At 30.8% G+C, this 20,786-nt stretch overlaps 1 protein-coding gene across 3 annotated transcripts in view; it reads left to right on the top strand.

The window, feature by feature from the left end:
- Window positions 1–20,786, top strand: part of LOC109595878 (epidermal growth factor receptor) — an 80,877-nt gene that overhangs the window by 45,904 nt on the left and 14,187 nt on the right. The window contains exon 1 of one of the 3 annotated variants that reach the window (XM_049962488.1): window positions 2,414–2,593. The exons of the other annotated variants lie outside the window; for them this stretch is intronic. The gene's annotated coding sequence lies outside the window, so the exon portion shown is untranslated. Of the gene's footprint in view, window positions 1–2,413; window positions 2,594–20,786 lie in introns of those variants that run through there. 3 annotated transcript variants of the gene reach the window in all.

Genomic DNA, 20,786 nt, shown 5'->3' with positions numbered 1-20,786 from the left:
ACATAAAGTGTATGTGAATTTATTAACACATTAGTACTGGTAATATATATATAAAGGTGCTTTTTCAAAAGTGTATATGTAATCTGCATGTTATTATTATTTTAATAAAATACATTTTAGTGGGTACCAAGTGGTACTTCAATCATTATTATAATAATTTATAAAATGTTAATATTTTGGCCAGGTACAGATTCAAAGAAATATTGAAATTCACTTCTACAATTCTCTTCAGTTAATAACCACAATTCATATAAATTTGATGGTTTTGGGTATTTTAATTGAGACTTCATGTTATTCTATAATTTTTCAATTGGATTTGGTTCCGGATCTTTTACTGGCCAACGAGAATTTCAACATAATTATATTTTAAACAATTTAGACGTAAAATTTGGATCGTTATCGTTCATAAAAATCTATGCATCTGGAACATTATCGTTAAAAAATGGTTCCATTACATCCCTCTATACATGAAATGGTCCATTTTATCAATAATTTTTTGTTATGGTCCTATACCATGCCAAGAACCAAAGTTTTTGTGGTATATATAGGGTCTGGTACATAAAGTGTATGTGAATTTATTAACACATTAGTCTTGGTAATATATATAAAGGTGCTTTTTCAAAAGTGCATATGTAATCTGCATGTTAATATTATTTTAATAAAATACCTTTTAGTGGGTACCAAGTGGTACTTCAATCATTATTATAATAATTTAAAAAATGTTAATATTTTGGCCAGGTACAGATTCAAAGAAATATTGAAATTCACTTCTACAATTCTCTTCAGTTAATAACCACAATTCATATAAATTTGATGGTTTTGTGTGTTTTAAATGAGACTTCATGTTATTCTATAATTTTTCAATTGGATTTGGTTCCGGATTTTTTACTGGCCAACGAGAATTTCAACATAATTATATTTTAAACAATTTAGACGTAAAATTTGGATCGTTATCGTTCATAAAAATCTATGCATCTGGAACATTATCGTTGAAAAATGGTTACATTACATCCCTCTATACATGAAATGGTCCATTTTATCAATAATTTTTTGTTATGGTCCTATACCATGCCAAGAACCAAAGTTTTTGTGGTATATATAGGGTCTGGTACATAAAGTGTATGTGAATTTATTAACACATTAGTCTTGGTAATATATATAAACGTGCTTTTTCAAAAGTGCATATGTAATCTGCATGTTAATATTATTTTAATAAAATACCTTTTAGTGGGTACCAAGTGGTACTTCAATCATTATTATAATAATTTAAAAAATGTTAATATTTTGGCCAGGTACAGATTCAAAGAAATATTGAAATTCACTTCTACAATTCTCTTCAGTTAATAACCACAATTCATATAAATTTGATGGTTTTGGATGTTTTAGTTGGGACTTCATGTTATTCTATAATTTTTCAATTGGATTTGGTTCCGGATTTTTTGCTGGCCAACGGGAATTTCAACATAATTATATTTTAAATAATTTAGACGTAAAATTTGGATCGTTATTGTTCATAAAAATATATGTAACTGGAACATTATCGTTGAAAAATGGTTCTATTACATCCCTCTATACATGAAATGGTCCATTTTATCAATAATTTTTTGTTATGGTCCTATACCATGCCATATATATATATATATATATATATATATATATATATATAAAGGTGATTTTTCAAAAATGCATGTGCAATCTGTATGTTATTATTATTTTAATAAAATATGTTTTAGCGGGTACCAAGTGGTACTTCAATCATTATTGGTTTATTTCAAGGACTTCTGCTAACATTCACTTAAAATTGATTAAATGATGTTTCATATTAGTGATTACTATAAAAATGTTATTAGGAAGAATTAATCGTGAATATTCTATATAATTAACATTAGCAAGCATATATATAACCCATGGCCTTGGAATCTACTTAAATTGCATAATATGGTATGTTTTGTTTCGTTATATAATGTGCTTAGACAAGTTGTTTTGGATCATCGATTAGAAAAATAAAAAACCATCTAAAGATTCTCTTATAATGTCGCAGAAAATTGGCATAAACTCATCACTATGAGTTATTAGTTGTTGTTAGCAATTATGGAAAGGTCCTAGTTAGTTAAAGTTGTTGAAATTTCAAAATTCGGTATTGTTTAATTAAAATTTTTGATGCACAATAAGATAACTGCTTAATTTGAACCTTCTAAAATTTCACCTCTTCTCGGAGCTTACAAACCACACCTCGGTACTTTCCAATTAAACATTTTTCTAGTTGATGAAACTCTGTAGCGTGTCTTCAATAACAACGTCCGCGTCAAGATATTTGGAATGAATATACCTGATGCCATACCTGTGCGGAGAGAATGTCGAGATATAAGTCCATCTAGCTAGTTTTCAGTAAACTTAAGACCAACTTGCCGTCAGTTGTCGCTGTTACAGCTGTGTTTTTAAACTCGATTATTTTGACAGACTTTGAACATATTGTTTTGACATTGCGACTCTTGTATGTGTGTTTTGCGTATAAGACTGTGGTTTGATGCAAAAAGTGTGGATGTGACTTGGGAGGTGGGAAAGTTTTAAGTGAATGTTATGACATTTTAAGGTACGACGTTAACCAACTAATGTTTCCCTTGTTTGACTAACATTTTGCCTGCAATAACATGTCAATTACAACGCTAATTTCCTACGTGATCAAGCCAAATTGCAGGGAAACAATTGAAACAATGCAGTCCGAAGTAGGTCGTTGTAGACCAAGTAGGTGTATAACCCATGAATCTAATTTCTCTTTCTAGTTTTAAACAATTCTTGTACAACTCTTAAATATGATAATCATTAAAAATAGAAGTAGGTGGATTTTTTCAACACATCCTACACGTATCTTAAAAAATTATTGCGTTGCCCAATATACGAAGTAAACGATTTTCTACGTGACATTTGATACATTTTTGATACTTGTGTCGGGCAGATGTAGATTTGTTTACAAGAGATTGAATTATGGCATCCACTAAAGGACCACTACTTTTTTTTATCCCTTGCAGAAGCTAAACCATTAATAAAATAATTACGTTTTATGTAACATCGCCATTTCCTCACCATGACAATAGATATTGCGTATTTAAGAATAATTTAAATTTCTCTGAATCACTGATTGTAAATAGTTATGGTTCAGCTCCCATCCAGCAACACTGGAGGAGACCCAGTCGATAAATCTCGTCCCTAAAAATCGCAGAAATTAATTGCCAATAACCAATGATGCTGAAAATTCGAAATGAAAAGCTAGAAATATTTCGAGAAATGCACCTGCAGGTATACACAAAAGCTCAGACAAAAATGTTAGCCGAAGAACAATAGGGCTGCGGCTAACCTTTTAGATGCTGTATCGGTGCGTCTATTGTGTTTGGTTCGTAAAAGTCAGGTAACTTTCGGTAATGGTGATGCAGGGATCGACGGCCGGTCCTTTCGAATTAAGTGCTTGATATTTGTCTGGGTTATTGTTGTACGAGGTGTGCTAATTGCAGGTTGTAGTATTGGGGTTGAGGTTAAGTGTTTTGACGCCTTTTGATTTTCGAAATTACTTGTGGTTGGAACGCCAATTTGTATTGAAAGGTTCTTTATTTTGTGCAGCTAAATTTTAATTGATTTACGTTGTCCTGGGATGGATGTTGACATTATCGATTTCATTAGTTTGAAGTAAGAATAAAAGTAAAGTGGCTATTACCAGTAATTGACTGTGATAATCATTGATTTAGGTTATAATTAGTTTCTATATTTATCAAGTTTAGATCCTTGGGAGTTGAAATTTTATTCTATTACTTAATCAGCAGTGAAATATTTAAATAGGAGATTTTAATAGGTGTCAAACAACAATCCCTACTATTACTATGTCGTGGTAGCATGGGTATTGTTAAATATATAAAAAATATATTTATTATCAATTTTTTACTTTGGTTGCATGCTAGAGATCATTATCATGCATAGAAATTCATTAAACTTAAATTATCCTTGGCAAATGGTTCCATTATATTTCTCATGATATCTCTAGACATAAAACGGACCATTTTATAATTTTCTGTAATGGTCCTATACCATGGCAAGAAAAGGAACCTCGACTTTAATGTTTCATTCATCATTTTTCAAAATTTTTGTGGTTTAACTACTTTTATTTGATCCTATTCTATTGAACTTGGTTTATCACTCCAAAGTACTCTTCTCCAAAATTCTGAAGAATAATTAATCTATTTTTATTCAAACTTTACTCTTATTTAAATATTATTTTTGATACCGATGGTTTCTTTACTGAAGTACACACTTTGTTCATTCAATCGACGTCTGAATGTTCTACTAAACACTGTGTATGACTCAATTAATTATTTTTTTTTACTTGAAGACAAGAAATGATTCTATTTGCTGATTCTTCCAATTTGTCTGTCTATAAAAGGACTTGTTTTTTCCTTGTTAGGACGTCTTCTTGTATTTTCAAACGAGTATATTATTTCACATTTATTAATAACATTGTAAACCATTTTTTAAGGAACATCTTAAATTTTTAGCGATGACTGCATTATTGATGTTTTATGTTAATTATTATTTTGTTGTTGTTGTGTTTTTTTTTTCTTCTCAATAAAATAATATAAATCCTATTGAGAATAGATTTTTAAATTTACGAATATTGTTAAAATGTCCCACAAAGCATTAATATATTTAAATTTTTGGGCAATCAAATTAGAGTAATATGAGCATATAAAGGACCATAATACCTCCGCCATTTTTTATATGTTAACAAAAATCAAAAATCCATATGGAATATTGAAATATATTTTATATATATAATGACATGGACAAATGGTCAATATTTTGAATTAAATCCTTTTATCCTTTAAATTTTATTTTTTATTAAGACACTTTCTTATTGAATTTTTAATTGAGTATGTTGTTTCAAAGTTATTAATATCGTTGTAAACCATTTTTAGAGAATTTTTTAAGTGACAACAAAATTTAGACATTTTGTTAATTATTATTTTCCTCTTTTTTTGGAGTTGTTATTCAAGAAAATAATAAAAATTCATCTAAGAAAAACTTCTTACTATTAAGAGAATTATTAAATAATGCCACAAAACCAAAATATACTTGAATATTCAGTTTTTTGGCCAACAAAATCAGACTGGACTGACTGGACAAAATTTGAATTAAAGCCAGTCATGAAATATCTTACAAGATGCTTAATTTTAAGTTATTTTTTTAGCCACCATTGTACATATTTAAGATCATGAAACATTAATACGGAATAAATTAATTATTATAAAGTAAGGTCTTCAAAATGTCAGTTAATAAAACTAACAGCTTTCTAAATAATATGAATTCCATACGGCGAAAGTTAGTAAATAAGATTGCACGACAATAACCGTGATGAATTTGCAGAAGTGATTGCAGCCTCCCAGCCCGTGAACATGTACCGTAAATTAGCAATTGAAAGCGATGGTAATTTGAAATAAGGAACGCGAGTGTTTAATAACAAAGACTAAATAAATTGCGCGTGACACTAATAGACAGGCCTCATAGAATTTTAAAAATTGAAAGGCCTAAGTATTTCCATATAAGTGGAATGTTGGAAACCCTTATCGGGACGCATATCAAAATAATCGAGCCAAAATCAAATATGGCTATTTCGGTCCTCGATGGAAAGAGACAAATGTATAAAATTGGACTACATAATATTACCATGTTTTCTTGTTTAGTCTTTGTTCTGTATAATGTAACAGTTCGGCAGATTGATGAAAACGCGATAGGATTGTTCTTGATGGTTAATCTATATTAAACACCGCATAAAAAAATGTCGAATGGTGCGTGTTTTTTCTCGAGTGTGTAAATAAAAAAGGTGAAGAAACGTTGTCAGAACACAATCCAAGTTTGTACTATTTATGCGGACTGTCATTAATACAGATATTATCTTCGGCAATCGGAATTCACAGCAAAAACAAGAATTTAGAATTTTACAAGTTACCACAACATGAACACTGTTGTTTTTAGTGGGATATTTTAATTATGAAGTTAAATAGTCTCAAGGGAACCCCCAGAAGATTTCATGGATGGAAATTTTCATGACATTCATGTAACACACAAAACGTTTGATTTATACCATTTAGTAGTCAGTTTTCTTTTATTTCATTAAACAATAACCAGATACAGTTTGATAAATATTGCCTCACATGCCGGTTGTTACGCTCTAAATACACGGTAGCAATTTAGTAAATGGGAGATTTTAATAAGAGACAAAGGATCCTATCATTACTATATTGTGAAAGTATGAAGATAGAAAAAATATATTTATTATCAATTTTGTATATATGTTTTACTTTGGACACAAGCTTTGGATCATTATCATGCATAAAAATCCATATAACTGGTAAATTATTGTTGACAAGTGGTTCCATTACATCCCTCATGATTCGCAGCAAAACTGCACAAAAAAACAAGTATTTAGAATTATACAAGTTACCACAACATGAACACTGATGTTTGTAGGGGAAAATTTTAATTAGAAAGTTAAATAGTCCCAAGGGAACCCCAGAAGATCCCATGGATGGACATTTTCATGACATTCCTGTAACACACAAAACGTTTGATTTACATCATTTACTATTCAGTTTTCTTTTATTTCATTAAACAATAACCAGATACAGTTTGATAAATATTGCCTCAGATGTCAGTTGTTACGCTCTAAATACACGGTACCAATTTAGTAAATGGGAGATTTTAATAGGAGTCAAAGGACCCTATCATTGCTATACTGTGGAAGTATGAAGATAGAAAAAATATATTTATTGTCAATTTTGTATATATTTTTTACTTGGTACACAAGCTTTGGTTCATCACCATGCATAAAAATCCATGTAACTGGTAAAGTATTGTTGACAAATGGTTCCATTACATCCCTCATGATTCAAAGCAAAACTGCACAAAAAACAAGTATTTAGAATTATACAAGTTACCACAACATGAACACTGATGTTTGTAGGGGGAAATTTTAATTAGAAAGTTAAATAGTCCCAAGGGAACCCCAGAAGATCCCATGGATGGACATTTTCATGACATTCCTGTAACACACAAAACGTTTGATTTACATCATTTACTATTCAGTTTTCTTTTATTTCATTAAACAATAACCAGATACAGTTTGATAAATATTGCCTCAGATGTCAGTTGTTACGCTCTAAATACACGGTACCAATTTAGTAAATGGGAGATTTTAATAGGAGTCAAAGGACCCTATCATTGCTATACTGTGGAAGTATGAAGATAGAAAAAATATATTTATTGTCAATTTTGTATATATTTTTTACTTGGTACACAAGCTTTGGTTCATCACCATGCATAAAAATCCATGTAACTGGTAAAGTATTGTTGACAAATGGTTCCATTACATCCCTCATGATTCAAAGCAAAACTGCACAAAAAACAACTATTTAGAGTTATACAAGTTACCACAACATGAACACTGATGTTTGTAGGGAAAATTTTAATTAGAAAGTTAAATAGTCCCAAGGGAACCCCAGAAGATCCCATGGATGGATATTTTCATGACATTCCTGTAACACACAAAACGTTTGATTTACATCATTTACTATTCAGTTTTCTTTTATTTCATTAAACAGTAACCAGATACAGTTTGATAAATAGTGCCTCAGATGTCAGTTGTTACGCTCTAAATACACGGTACCAATTTAGTAAATGGGAGATTTTAATAGGAGTCAAAGGACCCTATCATTGCTATACTGTGGAAGTAAGAAGATAGAAAAAATATATTTATTGTCAATTTTGTATATATTTTTTACTTGGTACACAAGCTTTGGTTCATCACCATGCATAAAAATCCATGTAACTGGTAAAGTATTGTTGACAAATGGTTCCATTACATCCCTCATGATTCAAAGCAAAACTGCACAAAAAACAACTATTTAGAGTTATACAAGTTACCACAACATGAACACTGATGTTTGTAGGGAAAATTTTAATTAGAAAGTTAAATAGTCCCAAGGGAACCCCAGAAGATCCCATGGATGGATATTTTCATGACATTCCTGTAACACACAAAACGTTTGATTTACATCATTTACTATTCAGTTTTCTTTTATTTCATTAAACAGTAACCAGATACAGTTTGATAAATAGTGCCTCAGATGTCAGTTGTTACGCTCTAAATACACGGTACCAATTTAGTAAATGGGAGATTTTAATAGGAGTCAAAGGACCCTATCATTGCTATACTGTGGAAGTAAGAAGATAGAAAAAATATATTTATTGTCAATTTTGTATATATTTTTTACTTGGTACACAAGCTTTGGTTCATCACCATGCATAAAAATCCATGTAACTGGTAAAGTATTGTTGACAAATGGTTCCATTACATCCCTCATGATTCAAAGCAAAACTGCACAAAAAACAAGTATTTAGAATTATACAAGTTACCACAACATGAACACTGATGTTTGTAGGGGGAAATTTTAATTAGAAAGTTAAATAGTCCCAAGGGAACCCCAGAAGATCCCATGGATGGATATTTTCATGACATTCCTGTAACACACAAAACGTTTGATTTACATCATTTACTATTCAGTTTTCTTTTATTTCATTAAACAGTAACCATATACAGTTTGATAAATATTGCCTCAGATGTCGGTTGTTACGCTCTAAATACACGGTACCAATTTATTAAATGGGAGATTTCAATAGGATTCAAAGGACCCTATCATTGCCATACTGTGGAAGTATGAAGAGAAAAAAAATATATTTATTGTCAATTTTGTATATATTTTTTCTTGGGACACAAGCTTTGGTTCATTACCATGCATAAAAATCCATGTAACTGGTAAAGTATTGTTGACAAATGGTTCCATTACATCCCTCATGATTCAAAGCAAAACTGCACAAAAAACAAGTATTTAGAATTATACAAGTTACCACAACATGAACACTGATGTTTGTAGGGGGAAATTTTAATTAGAAAGTTAAATAGTCCCAAGGGAACCTCCAGAAGATCCCATGGATGGATATTTTCATGACATTCCTGGAATACATAAAACATTTGATTTATGCCATTTACTAGTCAGTTTCCTTTTATTTCATTAAACAATAACCAGATACAATCTGATAAATATTGCCTCACATGTCGGTTGTTACACTCTAAATACATGGTACCAATTTAGTAAATGAGAGATTTTAATAGGAGTTAAAGGACCCTATCATTACTGTACTGTGGAAGTATGAAGATAGAAAAAATATATTTATTGTCAATTTTGTATATATTTTTTACTTTGGACACAAGCTTTGGATCATTATCATGCATAAAAATCCATGTAACAAGTGGTTCCATTACATCCCTCACCATTCACAGCAAAACTGCACATAAAATAAGTGTTTAGATTTATACAAGTTATGACAACATGAACATTATTGTTTGTAGTGGTTAATTTTAATTAGAAAGTTAAAGAGTCCCAAAAGAACCCCCAGAAGATCTCTTGGATGAATATTTTCATAATATTCCTATAACACATAAAACATTTGATTTATACCATTTACTAGCCAGTTTCCTTTTATTTCATTAAATAATAACCAGATACAGTTTGATAAATATTGCCTCACATGCCGGTTGTTGCGCTCCAAATACACGGTACCAATTTAGTAAAACCACGTCCGAACCTCCTATATATCTCTGTCGCAGACACGGTTGCTTGTATTGTATTTCTTTGGGTGGATTCCGAGCGAAAAACGCGAAGAATTTATTTATAATGGCGCAATGTACCCTTGGTCCGCCTTATTCTAACAACCAGGTAAAAACAAAGAATTTAGAAAACCGCCATTGTTTACCTTTGCATTGCTCCGTAATTGCGATAAATAAATAATTGCGACTGGATATGCAGCATGTCGTAAAAATATGCGCACCGATCTGAGAAAGGCCTACACATGCATTGCACCTGAGCATAATAATGCGAAAAAATAAAACGAAATTTAATTTATGTCGTATGTTTCAGTTATTCCACGATATTCAGTGAATGTCGCTTCTTGTTGCGTGCACTTTTGATTTGCGAGGCATTCGGTAATTTGTAATTATTCCGGCTCGTACATTCCAAATATTTATCTCTATGGAGTTTAATTTGTAATTTTAAAAGTCACATCGACGACATCACGATGCGGATTCCGTTAATTTAACTTTTGAATTTGATTTTTTAATTCAATTAATTACGGTATCGATCAGTTAATAAATAAACCATTAATTGCGGTCCCGTGACATTATTGCTCCATTAAAAATATTATGCTTATTAACTTATATAAATTAGTCGTGTAAAAACCGGTATTTTATTTTACGTTGGATTTTTTGTTGGCCAAAATTTAATTAGTTATTGTTCTCGATTCGCTGCCAGTGCGATTAATCTTAAAATCAATAACTTCATTTCGTCTGAATAGTGTGAGCCAGTTTTTAATCTGGCGAACCATTATTATGACATATTGCTAGGCTGATGTGCTGTGTGTGGGGTCTGTGGCAGGAAAAATCGAAACTGCATGTCTATCGCCGTTATCAATCGCTGAAAAAATGTCCACTTTACTTGAAATATGTACCATTCGCCAACGATAGACCCGAAGATATTTTCCATTTGTTCATGTTGTCTTAATGATTAAGCGCATTTGTTATTTCAGGACTAGAGGCGAATCGTTTATTAAAACAAAAGAACCAGTTACTTTATTGTTCATAATTATAATTGCTCACATAGATCATAGCGATTAAAGCCCAGGATTATTTATGTGCTTGCTTCTCGGCCTCAACGTTGTAACACTGGCTGGACTGCTGCCGCAAAAGGCATCACTAGGAAAAATTGTTAATGACATCAACATTTCATTTGTTACCGTGTCTTTTTTGTCATGTAGCAGAAAACTAGGAAACTTTCAGTCTTCTCTATAAATTTTGGCCTACTAAACTTTGAAATCACATTTAATAAAAGATAAATGAACATTTTACCACTTTTATTTATAAAATTTTGTGATTGCTCCATTGGTTCAGATGTCAGATTTTAATAACTTAATAAAGTCAGGTTTTCAGGCAAAAATCGATGCTGAAAATTCCAAAATCCTGCTGAATATAATATTAATCGTAAAAAACAGATTTATATATAATATTATATATTTAAATCAACCAATCTCGAAACTATATAAATGAAAGTTAAACAGGATTGATTTATCTTCAATTTGAATGCTTGTTTAGCCAAATCGGCCAATTAGGTCCCGAGTTATACTAAAAATGTCAGCAACTAAGAAAATTGAAAATAAAAAACTCAAAAAATCATTTTTCAACGGTGCTTAAATGCAATTTGACAGAAATTTAAAAGGCAAAATGGCTGTAAACATGTATAATTAACTTTATAGTATAATGTATATAAAGTAAAGTAATTAACCGTGGTTTCTGTTTATTCTGTTATGATTTTATTTTCAATTTTTGGAATTGTTCCTGCATTTTTGTATGTAACACAAGATCTACTTCACAGATCTGGCTAAACAAGTAATTAAATTAAAGATAAATAAATATTCTACTATTTTTATTGTCGTCCTATGGTTTAAATGTCAAGGATTTTAATAACTTGATCAAGTCAGCTTTTTGGGTACAAATCGATGCTGAAAATTCATATGCAGTCTAGCAGTAATAGAATTCTAAAGTTGAGTCTTTAACGATGAGAAAACAAATGTAGGACAAACAGATTACAGAAGTAATAATAGATAAAAAAAGGAGCCGCAATATTTTATATTACAATTTTATAGGATTCATTTTCAATTATTTCAATAAAAGGACGAAATTCTTAACTTGATTATTTATTCTTCGATTTCATTTTCAGTAGTTTATTTTATACAAATATTTTTTTTTTTATAAGAGTCATACCCATATAAAAAAATTAACTTTATGTGAATTTTAGGTAATTTTTATTTAGATATTAAAATTGGTGGCACCTTCACTACAGGGCTAATCTCAAAACTATATAAATAATAATTGTAGAATGTTCATTTATCTTCAATTTGTATATTGATTTAACTAAATCAGTCAATTAAATCTCCAGTTTTGCTCATAAATGTCGGAATAACTCCGAAAATTGAAAATAAATGTCAGAAGCTACGAAAATTGAAAACAAAAAATTCAAAAAATAATTTTTCAACGTGCTTAAATGCAGATACAGTAGTTTACTGTATACACATTTTTTTTCTTAAGAGTCATACCCACTTAAAAAAATAAAATGGGTTTAACTCTGTGACATGTGAATTTTAGGCAATTTTTATTTAGATATTAAAATTGGTGGCACCTCTACTACTGGGCTAATCTCAAAACTATATAAATAATAATTGTAGAATGTTCATTTATCTTCAATTTGTATATTGATTTAACTAAATCGGTCAATTATAATAAAAAATGTCGGAATAATTGAAAATAAAAAATAATTTTTCAAAAATGTTTATATAACAAAAAATTTAAGTAACTGTTCAGTCAAAAGTTATGGGAAATTCTAAATGGGGTAAACCAAAATGGCTGTAAACCTGTGTAATTAGTGTTAAACTTAACAATAGAATCTGTAAAAAAAAGAAAGTCATTAACAGCTGTTTCTGTTTGTTCTGCACACCAACGCAATCGATCAAATATTGCCAAACTCCGCCATTAATTCACGTATCCTTCAATCGTCCATTTCCTGCAGTGATCTCATAAAACCATTGCATTACATACACTTCGACCAATTGAAACAGATGTGAAGTTACATTATGCAATCTAATTCAACGGCCTACAGATGTCGGACCGTTGAAGAGGTCGCAAGCGAAGACATCTAACCGTGCGCGAGACGTAGCTACATTTCACCTTACCAAAATTACATCCATCTTTGTCCGAAGAAAAGGACAATAACGCGGCACGTGCATACATTAAATTTAATGTAGATTTGTTAACTAGCGCTAGACGGCCTGTCCCTACAGCGTAGGAAGTTTAGATTGTAGGTGCCCTAACTCTACGAACAAGGAGTAGAAATTTTACGCCTACTTGTGTATGAACGGTTGCATCACAGCAGATGTAAACACTGGATTTCGTATTTAAATGATATTCCTCTGGTTCACTGAACGGACGCTTATCAAGCGAATTTCATTTTGTGGGGCCCAAGTAGTTTTACACTCAGTACCAGCTATCTTGGTCTAGTTATGTGATACATACATACGTGTGTACACATCCACTAATACTTTCAATTGTCAGAAACTAACAGTTAAATCCTCAACAAATAAGAGTTAAGAAACAAGTAAATTTAAAAAATAATTGAATTAGTACAATTAAAATATTTGCTTGGGCAATTCCAACCTCACGTTCCTAGAAGGGCCTTATTTATCTATTTAATAATCATAAATACCACGGTCGGTAAACCTCCAAACATAATTAAGTATGTCATCACACCTGACATACCCAAAAAAACCGTTGAATTTGAACATTTTTCCTAAGCATTCACTTAACAACATTTAAGGACATTTAACGAAGACGGTGTGTGTTTGCGTTGATTGTAAAACAAATAGAGATAAAATCTTGCCGCCAGCCTCCTTCAATTCTGGTTTTAGAAATCTTTGGCCGCATAACGGCCGAATGTTTTGTAAATACATCTCGCTTGGACTTCGATTAGACGTATTTTAGAGAAATTTATTAATATTTTAAATGTTAAGTTATGCATAAATTATATGTTTAATTAGTGAACACGACTAGCAGCTCGTAAAAATTAATTTTACGGATTTGTTTTCTCCAAAAACATTCCGTGCAGTTCGTACGTTAGTTGGTTGACGAGTGGAATGTTTATTACCACACATCCATAAAAATATTATCAGATTTCTGGTGATTTTTTTTTTTTTGGGTACTTCACTAATTAAAACATTTTTAATGTGGTTGTCAGCTCTTTGATCCTACACATGTGTGATATTAAAATAATGATTAGACTATATTTGGTGCACGGACAATAGATCCGTCTTAAACAAAGGGTTTCGAAATACCTTGATTACCATCAATAGCAACACCATCACATATTAATAATAATAAAAAGCCTCCAGCCGGGTAATAAAAGGTTTAAGTTTTTTGTTTTATTATACCAGATAGTGACTCACGATTGTTCGGCATGATGTTCAGCTTTCCTCGTGTTCTAAGAGTAATGAAATAAAAAAACCTTCTAGGAATGTGAGTGCATAGTGCATAGACTTGCAAGACGAGTTCTTTCCAACGACAGCTCTTATCTTCGTGAGGCTGCTGCCTCCTACGTTGCCATGTTTATCAAAACAATGCTGGAATTCCGTGCATAATAGAGGAAGAGTTTCGTCTTCTGGGATATTTTTTTTTGACAGTGACAGAGCATAAAACGTGTCGCACATAATTTATTTGATTAAGATAAGTCCACTTTGTAAGCGTTTCAGAGTGTTTATTTAACAGAGTCTTTAGATTACTAATTATTATTAGCAGTTTAATCGTTATTTTCATTAGATCCTCAAAAATTTTATGATAAATTGAATTAAATTTTTTGGTCTGATGGATATTTCTTGAACATTGGCAACACGGTCGGTCGTCTATTATTTCTTGGCACACGTTACCGCTCTGACCACTTCTTGAGTGGAATTCTCTGTTGCTGAACCGTTAATTTTTTAAATTTATTCTGCATTGTGAATAAGTCAACGTTTATTTATATTACAGTTAGAAAATTTGTTCCTATAAATTCAGCGAATTGTTCAAAAATAAAAACCAGTCACAGATATATGAAATAACAATAGAAATTATGATTGATAATCATTCAATAAAAAAAATCTATGTTAACTGTTGGACACCCACAAGAATAAATGTTGTTATAGCTCATTCAAGGTTGTCCATAGTGGGTAGGTTTAACAACATTTCCAATATGGCTTTCCACATTATGTCGTCACTCTTTGTACACCATTGGTAATCGTGATAATTTTGTGAATTATGGTAATTTTGTACGCATAAATTTTTTAAACATAAATTTAAACGAACGCCCAATTTTTCCTTACCTGTTGTTCAAATATTACAGATTCTGTCTTGCACGATTCGAAGGTTGATAATTAAGGAGTAAGGCAGTTTTGAAGAAAAGGTAGAAATAGGTCTGACATTTTGACAGGTCGCCGTTGACCCCATATAGCGATTTGTTATAAAATGAGTGACTCCGAAAAAACCGTAGAAAATTGGTCTTTAGACCCACGAATATATTATGATAATTACCGTATAAAAGCCCTCCTATTCGTTTAATGACACACAACTAATTTTAATTATTGCTGTAAAAATTTAAACTGACTTATTTTAAATTAAATATTTTCCTTATTAATGACTAAATTATTTGGTCGATTAATTTTAGCTGTTGGGTTAATTTCATACAACATCAACAGGTGTGTATAATTTTATTCCGACTTCGATACTTCGATACCAAATGCACATACCACACCATAAACTATTAAATTTGCACAATAAAATAAATTAAAATATTTGATATTTATTATTACGTTCCAGATAAGCGTGTTAACCGATTTAACACAAATAATGTATCCTTAAATGATAATGTCAATGTCCTCCGCAGTACATATTTCTCACGACCGTGTGTTGTATATTTGTGATAAAGTAGGTACACTCTTAATGGACCAATCGTGTTGTTGGCGATAATTCAAATATTTCGATCAATCACGGCTTGAAAACGTTACATGTCGTTTTACAGCCTGAATCATCTGAAAACAGCCAAACAAAATTCAGACAAAACAACAATGAAATATTTCAAGGCCCCGCACTAATTTGAATGGTAATTACCACGAATCGTGCTTTAGGTCAAAATACGAATATACCTTAATTGTATAATTATAAAAGTGTTTCACTCCGGAGTCCAAATGCCAACCAAAATTCAAAGGAACAAACTGAATTTTACAATACGATAATTAGGCCGGATAATACTCCAGATGAGAGTTGATTAGATCATTATTGAGGCAGATAATGAACGGAAAAAAGTCGAACAAAACCATTCGAAAGTAATTTAATGTGACGGCGGGGTTTCCCTTCATCCAAACCATCAATGTGTTATTAAAAAATTAATAAGGCAAATTGGAACCAACTATTTAAAAAATACAGCTTTGCTATGTCTCTCGTAAGCCGTTACGAAGTGTTAGTTCCAATAAACAAATGTATATTACAGATTTAACACGTCCAGTGGTGTGTTGAAAAAAATATAAGATTACACGGTTGTACTGAAAATCATACACATAACCGTGGACGGTTTAATAATTCAGCCTCCGACAAGAAACGACTCGGAATTTTTAATCGTTAGCCGTGGGTGTTATAGATCAAAAATTGCCTAAAATTATTGGTTTACTTCGATAACAGATTAATGTCTCACCTTGGCTGGAGATGCCTTCTTGGAAAAACACGACGTTACTTGCCCCAACTATCCCAGAGGCTACAACATATTACGGCAACTATTTAAGGCGATCGTGATTATGTGTAATTTGTGTACCAATAGTAAATAACTAAACACCACGGGCGAGTCACACATAAAATTCCTCGAGCTCCTTTTTGTTTTGATTTGCATTCACACATGCACTCGGGCAAATTACTCGGTAATTTCAACCGTCGCTGAAATTTAAGGTGTTTGATTCCCTGAAACAAGCGTACCTGGAACACGTCTAAAATCAATTTTTCAAGCGTAAAACTGTTGGCGCACAATATTTCAAATTTATTACGTCCCTACCTGCGTGCACCCCGTAGAGAATCATCGGAGTTCCACCCGTGGAAAGATGCAACTGGACAACTCGAATACAAAACCACCGAACAAAAGGAGTTACAAGAAGAACAAAGGCGGCTCGAAAAGCGTCAGTCAGATTTTTAATTATGGGGTCGAACAACATTTAATTGTGGACTGGGCAACGCGATTCTAATGCCCTCCGTAATTTGATTCGAATGTGTTAGATTGTGGGTTGTACTGAGAAATATTTCGTTTGATTTATTGATCTTTAAATTTTTACGTGTTCATTTAATTGCTGTTTCATGTTTCTAAAGAACTCTAGGTTGTAATTAAACAGTCTTAGACACATCAATAGCGATATGAATGCCTTTCTTATGTAACCTAGCTTTGTTATTTATTAGATTTTTTTTTTGTTGAAGCAAACGTAAAAATAAAACCGGGCGATGCAAACAAACAAACATTAACCATGTAATGGTACCAATCGGAGTATTATTAGAATTTACAAAAGTACAAAGAAATGGCCACGTGATCAACTGGAATAATTAGGAACCCTTATTGTGTAAAATAAGAAAATAGTCAAGCAATATGTACCCATAGAAAAAGGTCACATTTTTTAACCAAAAACCAAAACCTTCTGGTTAATTTTTTATATAGAAAAAAAATTATCCAACACAAACGTTTATAGGAAATCTGTCTAAACTATTGAATTAACCAAGCCCTATTTAGATATATTCCAAATTTCATAAAAAATTATGTATATTTATAATTCTATAGAAAAAATAAAAATCATATAAATGTATTTTTATTTTTATGCATACTATGAAATAATCTGTGCAAAATAGCTCTAATTATCTTATTTTTCAAGAACATTGGAATATTATACTAATAATAGTACACAAAATTCTTAATACTCAAATTTTATTTGTTTTCACCACTCCACCGTTCAATTCAATGTTTTTATCATATCTTTTTTTAAGTTTGTGGTTATCTTTCGCAATTCATTAATTCTACAACGAATTGGATAAAGATATGTGATTGATCAAAGCAATTAAAAAACGAGTATTACAAGTATAAACATAAAATTATTAGTATAATATTCAAATTTTGTTAAAAAATAAAATAAGTTGAGATATTTTTGACATTACGATTGATTAAAAAATAAATTATTTATTAATAAGATGAATATGATTTTTCATTTTTCCATAGAATTGTGAATATACATATTTTTTATGAAATTTGATATATTCCCATTTCAAAGACTACTTAATCCAATAATACAGATAGTTTTGTTATAAAAAATTTGTAATGATACCAAGATATCATTAAAATGATACAAAAAAATGGCCAAATGTGGAAGTATAATAATTAGGAAGAAAATAATTACGAAAATGTAGTAAGCCCTCTCTGAATGTATAGAACTGAATAATCAAGGAAAACAATAAAATCAACAAATAACAAACAAGGAATATTAACAGATGTAATTTATTTAAATCTTTGGTATATTCAACTTGATTATGAATATCAATAATTGTTTATAACTAATAAAATTAAATGAATTTATTTATTATTCATCGTCGAATAATGAAGCCAATTTCCTCCTGGTCTCAATTTTAGAAAAACATCAAAAGGAAGGTCTTTTAATCAGTTATTGACAACAATACAAATAAAACAGATACATATACATAAACATAATAACAATCCCTTCGGAGTTACCTCCACAACATCACATAAACAATATAAATAAATACTTCAATAATTAAATTAAATACAACATTCAACGGACAGATAATGACATAAGAAATAACATAATTCTGAACAGCAATTCTCACATAATAGTTTAAAATTAGTGAACAAAAATTATGACATATCATAAATAAATTAATAAAAATATTATTTGTTTGAAAACACTGTCTCCAGAAATCTATACATAAGAAAAACTCTTTTTCGAGATCATATTGTTTCTAAATAAACAAATACAGATATTATTACAATTTTTAAACAAGAAAGGTAATAAATATACATTTTCATATCCAGATTTTATATTTTTTCTCGACGTTCATCAGTTGAAATCTAAAATGTTGAATCGTACTAGTTAAGGGTCTTACTACCCCTTTCTATTACCAACTTGAACAAATGGATGAAACAATGACAACAAATTAGAGTAATATTACATTAAATAACTCGAATTCCTAAATTAAAAAATAATTATATATAAAAAATATGATGACATCACAGGTAAGAGGAATTTAAACATTAAAATCCGGACCAGCACAACCACAATAGCGATTCATATTGAATGAGCCAACAATTTATAATCCATGTGCGTAAACAATTTAATTTAGTGTTTTTGAAAAAGTGCTGCAAACGTATTGAGCACTGCAATAAAATTTTATTGTTAATTCACTATTGTTGTGTCAACGTTATCAAAATGTATCTGTCTATAAAATCATAAACATATTTTGCTGTTTGAATCAAATCCTGATGGACACAATTGCTTGTTTATATGTACCTTTGTTCAAAATGTTGCATATATTAATAACATTTAGTTATGTTAATTGGCATACAATGGGAATTTAAAATAGTTTACTGAAAAATATCTGCATTAATGTGTCTTAATGCATTTAAAAATTGGCATCATTTTTAATTTTAAATGTCAATGACAAAATGTCTATGAATTTGTAATGCAAATCGGCTTTGGGGTCAAGCAGGAAGGGATTATACATATTTATGTGCCAAACTTTTGATATTATTATAATTATGCTGCAGGACCACTCTAAAAAAATATCTATTACTGGAATTAAAGGTGATTTATTACAGGTAATTAATAAAAAAAAAACAAATTACCTTTGCAAAAAAAATGGCATGTCATCCGGACATTCAAGTATGTACAAATAAAGGATTCCATGTTTAATCTAAATTAATAATAAATAACAGTTGACCTTAGATCTCGTCCATTTATGGTAAGGCGACTTCTACAATTACTTTAAGCTTCGCAGGACTACGATACAACACAGATTGGTAAACAACAATCCGCTGTATTTCTCGTTAGCAATCAGGAAAAAAACAAATTAAACCGCATGGCGCCTGTTCCTCTGTATATTATTATAACGACACCTACTCGGAATTGTTTTAATTTTTCCTAAAATGGGTATGATTGCCTTTTTAACCGGTACTCCTTTAATTAGCCAACGGATAACAATAAAATTTTAAACGTCTTGAACCAGACCTTTAATGTGTGTTTTATAACTAAAACAAATAATGGTGCTTCCTTCGGAAAATCCGGATAACGGACTATGCCAAAGACAAACCCTCACATAATAATATAATGAGATGCGTGGGAAAAATAATTGCAATATTATAACATACATACCTTTTTAGCTATTGGCAGTAATTCATTACACCTACGCGGGTTGTTACTTTAATTAATAATTATTACAAATTGTGTATTCATTTTATGAACGACATGATACTGGTTTGTGGCTTATTTTTTTAATTGTGAGCTAATTTCCTCTTGCACGACTTATTATGGATGTCGCAACCTCAGCCAGTACAACATTGTCAACCTTTCGAATATTGCTGATATTATATTAATTGATGCAGAAGTGTAATCGTGAAATTTGCCGAGCTTATTATTGTCAACATCGTACGGGATTGTGAATATTATTAAGTTCATTTAACCATAATATCCTATGGACGATCTGTAATCATGCATTCGGAGAATCGTTACTCGGAATGAGTATTCGAAATTATTATCTCGGTAATAATACAGGTCTGTATCTGGCAAGCCACGCCTGGAGATCTTACATCTCTTCGCTGTTCATGTCACGAGTAAGACCAGCAAATTATTTCCACCGCCTTTTCTTCTATCCTTTCTCGCCGTAATAAATGCTAAATAATGCCGGCGAAAATTTACGAGTGTATTATGAACATTATTTTAGCCCTTACGTGTTGTATGTGTATAATTTAGTTACAAATCCAGAAACATTTTTAATACCACTTATTTACATTAGTTGTAAACAAGAT

Source organism: Aethina tumida, chromosome 2 (genome assembly GCF_024364675.1).
Source record: "Aethina tumida isolate Nest 87 chromosome 2, icAetTumi1.1, whole genome shotgun sequence".
In the NCBI taxonomy this organism is placed as follows: Eukaryota; Metazoa; Arthropoda; class Insecta; order Coleoptera; family Nitidulidae; genus Aethina; species Aethina tumida.
The sequence above is the reverse complement of the archived record's forward strand: the minus strand, read 5'-3'. Positions and strand labels throughout refer to the sequence as shown.